The following is an 8,993-nucleotide window of genomic DNA, read 5'->3' as shown; positions in this document are numbered from 1 at the left end:
AAGTCGGGTGATGCTGAGGGAATTAGATTAGGAAATGAGACACTTAAAGTGGTAAAGAAGTTTTGCTATTTGGGGAGCAAAATAACTGACGATGGTCGAAGTAGAGAGGATATTAAATGTAGACTGGCACTCTCAACGAAAGCGTTTATGAAGAAGAGAAATTTGTTAACATCGAGTATAGATTTAAGTGTCAGGAAGTCGTTTCTGAAAGTATTTGTATGGAGTGTAGCCATGTATGGAAGTGAAACATGGACGATAAATAGTTTGGACAAAAAGATAATAGAAGCTTTCGAAATGTGGTGCTACAGAAGAATGCTGAAGATTAGATGGGTAGATCACATAACTAATGAGGAGATATTGAATTGAATAGGGGAGGGTAATAATCGTAGAGGGAGACCAAGAGATGAATACACTAAGCAGATTCTGAAGGGTGTAGGTTGCAGTAAGTACGGGGAGATGAAGAAGCTTGCACGGGATAGAGTAGCATGGAGAGCTGCATCAAATCAGTCTCAGGACTGAAGACAACAACAACAACATTGGCAAGATGTTAAGCTCAAATGGCTCTGAGCACTATGGGACTTAACATCTATGGTCATCAGTCCCCTAGAACTTAGAACTACTTAAACCTAACTAACCTAAGGACAGCACACAACACCCAGCCATCACGAGGCAGAGAAAATCCCTGACCCCGCCGGGAATCGAACCCGGGAACCCGGGCGTGGGAAGCGAGAACGCTACCGCACGACCACGAGATGCGGGCTAGATGTTAAGCGTGTTAGTTTTTAAGCAGATGTGATGTTTATTTCCTGTCCAAAATAAACACATATCTCAATTGTGTTTATTTAAATTAATTAGTTGACTTCGAGTAAACCAGTAATTTTCAAATAATGAACTTGTTACTCTTCAATCCTGGGCTACGACATTGAACACAAAGTATTATCAACTGTTGTGGGAATATTCTTCCGCTTGTGACGTTCGCCGGATATATTTCGACATGTGGCTAAAAATCAGAAACGCCTCATATTCTTGCAGTTATCTGAGTCTAACGCACTATCATACCACTTATGGAAATCCTCTGAAGTCCTCTGATACAGTAGCAAAAACTAGGAAAAGGCATCTATCTGATAACGTGACTACTGTCAGTCCACAGACGTAAAAATTCAAAATCCCTCGCTGGGAAGACAACTGAAGCAATGGCTTCGACGGCACTCGAACTTCTACAGAACCCTCTCCGCCTTCGTCAATCCAGCGTCCGGAGTTTTACGACTCTCCCTGCAGTACACGCCCCACTGCCGGCCTCAGCTTTGGGCAACTGGGCTTCCTTGATCGTCTACAACCGGCGCCTGAGGAAGTCTGATAAAACTTTACTGTCGTCGCTACGTTGATAGAAACGTCGAAGCCCTTTCGTCTCGGTGTCAGAGGGACTCAGGCATGGTAGAAACCGGGGAAAGGATATGGTGACTCAGACTGGAAAGGATTTTACGACGTCCAAACTAGATTAAATGTAATATTTTTCCAGGCAGACGCAATATGAAGTAGAAATACTATTTTGTCAACAAGAGTAACATTTGTCTATGAAGTACCCAACACAACATGAAATTTCTTTTCTACTGCGTACCTCATTCTTCAGTCCTCTTACTTTTAGCAGCTCTCACCATATTTAAATGGGTCTTTAAGATTCACGAAAATTTCTTGGTGTCTTAGTGATAATAAACTAAATACCACCAGCTAAATATGTTTTGATCTTAAATTTGACAATTTCCTCTAGAGTTGACATCACTTCAGACAACACAACTAACTTCCAACTATTTTAAACGACACAGACAGTGTTCTACTGACTTTTCAGTTTTGAGAAAATCTTGTTAGTCTTCTTAAAATAACATAAAACTGCGTGTTCCTAAATCAGAGGAAAAACAGAAGAACACACAAAAATGGCAGAATCGCATAACTCGAGTCCCGCTATAGTTTTCAGCAATAACAGTTGATGTAAAGTGTCAAAAAATTAGACTGTGGATGATTCACAAAGGCATACTTTCTTGCACAATTTCCGATTTACACAATGTTCCTAGGTATACAGTGTTTTCTCTCTGGCAGAACATGAGAAAATAAAACAGGCGGCAGTAGGGGCGATCATCTCCGCGAAAGAGAACTTTAAATTGAGGATCAATAGTACTGAAATGGAAATTTACTTGGATGTCATCATCTAGCACTGTAATGTGTCCTTCAATTACATGCACAAACACTGCTGTACAATCATTTCTACATAATTCCTGTACACCGTAGAATGTCTCATAAAATATAACATGTGGAGACACTAGGAAGGAATATTCTGACTGATATTTTAGACCAAGGGAAACCGTAACTACAAAAGATGACAGAAGCGGTGAGTATAGCATTCACGATACGATACCGGGCCATTTTTTTCTGTTGTCAACTGACGTGAATGAGACCAGGAGATTTTAAAGTTTTAGTTTGACTCTCTTCTGATTTAGAAATCCGAATTTTTCAGGAACAGAGAGGCAGAAAATTACTTGTAAGATCTGAGAATCTCACTTGGTGGTGAAATATGATCGTCTCACGAATGAACAGTTGGGTAAACAAGTTTCCATGATAAACGTAACATAAATATACCAGAACTTGCATTGAAGGATCGAAGTCACCTACTCCAAGAACTATATACTAATAGTATATGCTATGATTACAGCTCATATAACACGATCCATAGGTAGTTGATATAATAAAAATAGTGAAATTATAAATGGTAACATAATTTGTCCATAAACCAGAAAAAATTTAATTTTCGTATAAGCCTTTACAAGTGTTGCAAAAAAAAAAAAAAAAAAAAAAAAAAAAAAAAAAAAAAAAAAAAAAAAAAAAAACAGAAGTTAAAATTGGCTAATAGGAAACTAAATGCAATACAGTGGTTTCGGGAAACGTTGTTTCTTTGTCAGTAGATGTAAAGAACCCATGGCATATGTCTGATGCACGTGATGTGCGACGACACAATAGAAAATCAGTAGTTCGCATACATGTCACCAGTCACCAACTCCCAAAGTGTATTTGGAATAGTACTCTGGCGTTAAGTCAGCTGTTGCGGAGAAACTGCACTATATATCAATGAGCCCGCCCGGTTGGCCGTACGGTCTAGCGCACGGCTTTCCGGACGGGAAGGAGCTCCGGTCCCCGGCACGAATCCGCCCGGCGGATTTGTGTCGAGGTCCGGTGAGCCGGCCAGTCTGTGGAGGGTTTTTAAGCGGTTTTCCATCTGGCTCGGCGAAAGCGGGCTGGTTCCCCTTATTCCGCCTCAGCTACACTATGTCGGCGATTGCTGCACAAACAAGTTCTCCACGTACGTTGTAACCTCCCCACAAAATAAATTCCGTAACCTCCCAACAGTAAAAACAATAATTACTTATATCATTCACATTTAGTGTAAGCTTCCAACAGATATACTCCAAAACCTCCCAATAGCAAAAAATAATATAAATAATATTCTCATTTAGCGTAACTACCCAACAGGGAAAATATGTATAGCATTAACATTTAGCGTAACCTACTAACAGATAAATTGCGTAACCTAACAATAATAAAATGCGACTAATCTCTCAATAAAATTGCGACTCACTTATAACCTTTCAATAATTGACTGTGAATTTAAACTGGTAAATTTTGGACGTCAGCAGTGCTGCGTCATGGCCCTGAAAATTCATTCTGAATAAACTGAAAATTCTTACCTCAATTAGGTCGCCGGATAACGGGTATATATCTGCTCCTATACGAAATTTTTCTGGCGCAGCTCTGTGCAGTGCTGCTCGATAGATTTGTCATGTATAAAAAGAAACAACTGATTTTTCCTTTCAATAATCGGATGACCAAGGATTGGAGAAATTAGTAAATTCTTTAAATTGAAATGAATGATTGTCAAAAGTTACTTTTTAGGAGAAAGATTATTATTACGAGATTTTTTTAAACATTTACATGGGACTTGATATAACAATACTACATATGCGCGAGGCTGCTTTTACCTTACACTACAACGCTCCAGCTCCGCCATCGCTTCACCACGACCGGCCCAGCCAACTCCATACACACGACTGCTCGCTAACTACTTACTCCTACTGCTGACAACACTGCTCTCTGGTCTGAGATTCTCTTGTACCTTACATATCGCAGGCAGTGCGTGAGCAATACATCGAAATTACATCTGCTCGAGTGCGCTAGCAACATATTCTTTAATCATGGACCTCTTACATAACCCTCCACTGGGGGGGGGGGGGAGGGGTCAAAAATTTGGCAGCGATGGTGAGTCAATTGGACTTGCCATGAGCAACAAATTTTTCTATAATCTATATAGTTTCCTAAGGCTACAGCACAGAGTATATACATTATTGATAAGTGCAGAACATATTAAGAAATGAAATAGAGTGCACACGCATTGAGTACAGAACGTATCAAGAAATGACAAAATGTATACGCAATGAGTACAAAATATATTAACAAATGACATAAAGTGCACACGCACTGTATAGGTCTTTAGCATTTTTTAGAAGAACTGGATACATTAAGAAAAGAAATAAAGTGCACACGAACTGTAAAAGTCTTTAACATATTTACAACAATTAAACATATCAGGGAGTGAACTGAAGTGCACATGCACAGTAAAAGTCTTTACCATTTCACAAGAACTAGGAAAGGAATGGGAAGGATAGCATCATGGTTGTAGCACAGTAGGTTACACGTAGCTGCACTGAAAGTCCGTATCTTTCAACAGAAGCACAACACCAAGTGAGACAATCTGAAGTTCTCTTCCCTGAAGTATTTATCAGTGTAACCAAGACACTGAAATGTTGCATTAATATTGTATGTTATCATTTTGCTAGTACATTAGGTACACCAAACAGTAGAACCATAACAACATCTCTGTAGTTCAAGGTGATGGACAGTTTAGTATGTCAACACCTCATTCTTGTAGAATCCATACTCTTACACCAACGTAGAATTAGTGTACAAACCAAATATAGTGCTCCATGATCATGAGAATGGGCAGGACATACGGATATAGCAGTAATTGGTGGTAATTAGGTCAGAATGTGAAGGACATTAAGTCTTATGCTAGTCATCATTCAGAATTACATTAGTGTATCAACCGATTTGAATAATTATTGGCACTCATTAGCTACTTACTAAAGATGTAGTAAGTATCGAGTATTACAAAACACTATTCATAGCTCATGTCATTGCAGTAACTATTGGCATTCATATATAGAGTATAACAAAATATTATTTACAGAAATTATTGGCAAAACATTTATGCATAAGTCATCACATTACAGTAATCATTGGTATAGCATTTCTGCATAAGTCATCTCATTACAGTAATTATTACAGAACATTACTCGTAAGTCATCTAATTACAGTAATTATTGGCTCTCATTGGCCAGTTACAAAGCATTTTTTATGTATTATTCAGAAATCATCATTCATAACAAGAGATAATTATTGGCATAGCATTTATGCATAATTACAAAACATCATTAAATATTACTCAGAAGTCATCATTCAAAACAAGAGTTATTGCGTGTAGCATCAACCTGTTAGTTTTTATATATGATATCATGCAAGAGACATATTTAAAATGTAATATATTGTAACTATTACTCAAGGTCTGTAGTCCCATAAAACATAGATATAATGGATTCAATACATCAGAGAAATTTGCATTATATTTAGGACTAGAAATATATCTTAAACTGATAGCATTATTTAATTTTTTACTGGTAATAGTTGGGACTGGTAATAAAAAAATTTTGTGCTAGCAATGCATTGCGTTCGGATCGATAATTAATTGCTGGGGCATGAAAATATTTGCTTTTGACTTATTGCTGGAAATAAGGATTAATAACGTCATTCGTCATGAGTCAGCTGTAGCAAGATTATGAAACAAGTACCGTATATGTGATCACATTCATGAATGACACACATAACTGGGTAAAAAAATGCAAGTACTAGAACAGGCTTCGTAACTAAGTGCTTATAGCATATTAATATCATGAAAAGTTTCTCTTGGAAAAAATACAAAATGGATTATTGACCTGAAAGGAAAAATGTATATTATGCTGAAAAGTAGTAAACTTCCAATTAACAGGTAATGAAACGTGTACTTAATATGTATGTACTCTAGGTGTCTTTCCCAAAACTTTCAGTCATTATACTTTGCGACATAAGACATTCTGTCAAAAGGAATTGCAACAAACACTTAAATAGCTACATAGCATCTCTTAACTAATACAAAACATATAAGCTTCATCATTATCATCATCTGCAAATATTACCATATTCTTCATATAACTATTCATCATCATTTATTATCATCTGCAAAAAATAGACACTTCATTATCCATATTCATATTACCATTTACTTCATAAAACTATTCATTATCATTCATTACTTCATATATTATAGAGTTTCTTACTTCTAGCATATTTCATCACTAAAATTAACATGTGTAGTTCTGTCTGACAGCCTGCATTAATCGCCTCGTATTCTGAAAGAAAAGTAAGTAGTCAAAAGTGCTATCATACGATGTGTATAGTAAATTCTTGTTAATTCTTGTTAATTTTGATCCAGTTACTCTTCATGACAAGGTATTGCATTTTATTTCGTTCATTCCGATGGTTAAATTTCCATTTCATAGTAAGTCATTGTGGTTTGTTTAATTTATTTCTTTTACACGTTATTGCTTTCTTATATTATATCGCTCAGGCTCCGCCATCGCTCCTCCACGACCGGCCCAGCCAACTCGATACACACGACTGCTCGCTAGCAACTACTTACTCCTACTGCATACAACACTGCTCTTTGGTCTGAGATTCTCTTATAGCTCACATATCGCAGGCAGCGCGTGAGCAATCCATCGAAATTACATCTGCTCGAATGCGCTAACTACAAATTCCTTAATCATGGACCTCTTACAACGCGTACACCACCATTACTCCACCACGCAAACATAGGGGTTACACTCGTCTGGTGTGAGACGTTCCCTGGGGGGTCCACCGGGGGCCGAACCGCACAATAACCCTGCGTTAGGTGTGGGGTGGCAGAGGGGTGAAGTGGACTGCGGTAGTAGTCGTGGGGTTGCAGACCACTGCGGCAGCGTCGTGGACGGAGCCTCTCCGTCGTTTTTAGGTTCCCGGTTAACATAACACAACATAACATATATCAATGAAGCAGCCCCTCGTCATGTTTAGATACAATAGCAGCCGTTTCCTTTTTTAATTAAAATTTTAAAAAAATGTTATGTTTCTTCAGTTTCTCCATGCGTATTTCTTGCTCGAACAGTCCAAGGGTGTACTGCCGCTCGCCTTCAGGAGCCCAGTTGGTCAGCGCACCTGACGATGGTGACATGTCTGATCGCAGAAATACTGTGCCCGTTGGACCGGCAGTACACCCGTGGACTGTTCGAGTAAAAACATGTTATTTCTTTTCCTTGTATTACCACAAAAACAATGCTGCAGATGTAGGTGACGCTATGGTGTACAAGGAGATGCTGCTCCTAGAAAACCTTGATTCGCAGCAGCATTATATAAAACAGATGCAAGCCACAGTAAACGACAGCTTGGAACACTGAGTTCACTCCACAGTGTAACGACAGTCTATACGTGTCGGAAACCAATGTTTAATCATTCGTCGTCGACAGATCAAGTACTAATAAAAGAAACAGAGACCGTGAGAGAAAACAAAGTATCGCACCAGCATTCATTGCCGTTGAGTCTGCCGGCGTATTTTTATGACGAACAGTGTAGGGATAGTATCATGGAAGTGTTGATGCTTCCGTGGTAACTGTAGCATTATCCCAGGTAGAAGACAATCAACTACACCCATATAACACAGCATCGAATATAAAGGCGTCCTCTCACTTTCATATGGCATTCTCTCCCCTGCTGAGAAAGCCCCTTCATGCATAGCTATCTCCGGCACACCTGTATCGATACGTCTGCCAGTGGAGGTCACCCGTCAATAAGTGCTGCGTAGATAGGGAAAGAGGATGGAGGGATAAGGGTTAGAACGTGCTGATTGGATTGGAGATGATGGGCAGAAGGGTGAGGTTTTCTTGCGACTAGTCTGCGATGGACATTGCAGTTATCCGAGGATATAAATTTGAAGCTAGGACTAAAGTACGTATGATGAGTGAATGCAATCATGGGAATCAGTTAAAAATAGAGATCCGTTGAAGAAATGTCGTTGGGATAGACTACGGAAGTTGTAGAGATGTTGGTGCTGGAGGGAGGGGAGAAGAGGGAGCAGGCCTTGTTAATATACGCACGGCAGATGCTGCCTTTCAGAGAACTGAATTACAACTTTAAAGTTTACTTGGCGTAGGAATATATGATTTGGGAAGATGTTCTAGTAATGTGAGTATGGAAGAAATTTTTTCAGCTGGATAAGTAAGGGAGTGGGACAGTGAAGAGGTATATCGAAGGCGAGGATTGTGTGACGTCCTAGGACTCGTGAGCAGTCTAACCAATGTTGGCGAAAATATGCGCTGATATGTCTTTTTGTGGATATAAGGAATAACTGGTATAGGTCGACCTCGGGGAGGATCAGTTTGGATTCCGTAGAAAAGTTAGAAAACGCGAGGCAATACTGACCCTACGACTTACCTTAGAAGACAGGGTAATGAAACGCAAATCTACGTTTCTAGCATTCGTGGACTTAGAGAAAGCTTTTGATAATGTTGACTAGGATACTCTCTTTCAAATTCTGAAGGTGGTAGGGGTGAAATACAGGGAGCGAAAGGCTATTTACAATTTGTACAGAAACTAGATGACACTTATAAGAGTCGAGGGCATGAAAGGGAAGCAGTGGTTAAGAAGGGAGTGAGACAGGGTTTTAGCCTATCCTCGATGTTATTCAGGCTGTATATTGAGCAAGCAGCAAAGGAAACGAAAGAAAAAGTCGGAGTAGGAATTAAAATCCAAGGAGAAAAAATAAA

Source organism: Schistocerca serialis, chromosome 6 (assembly GCF_023864345.2).
Source record: "Schistocerca serialis cubense isolate TAMUIC-IGC-003099 chromosome 6, iqSchSeri2.2, whole genome shotgun sequence".
NCBI lineage: Eukaryota > Metazoa > Arthropoda > Insecta > Orthoptera > Acrididae > Schistocerca > Schistocerca serialis.
This window is presented reverse-complemented; position numbering follows the sequence as displayed.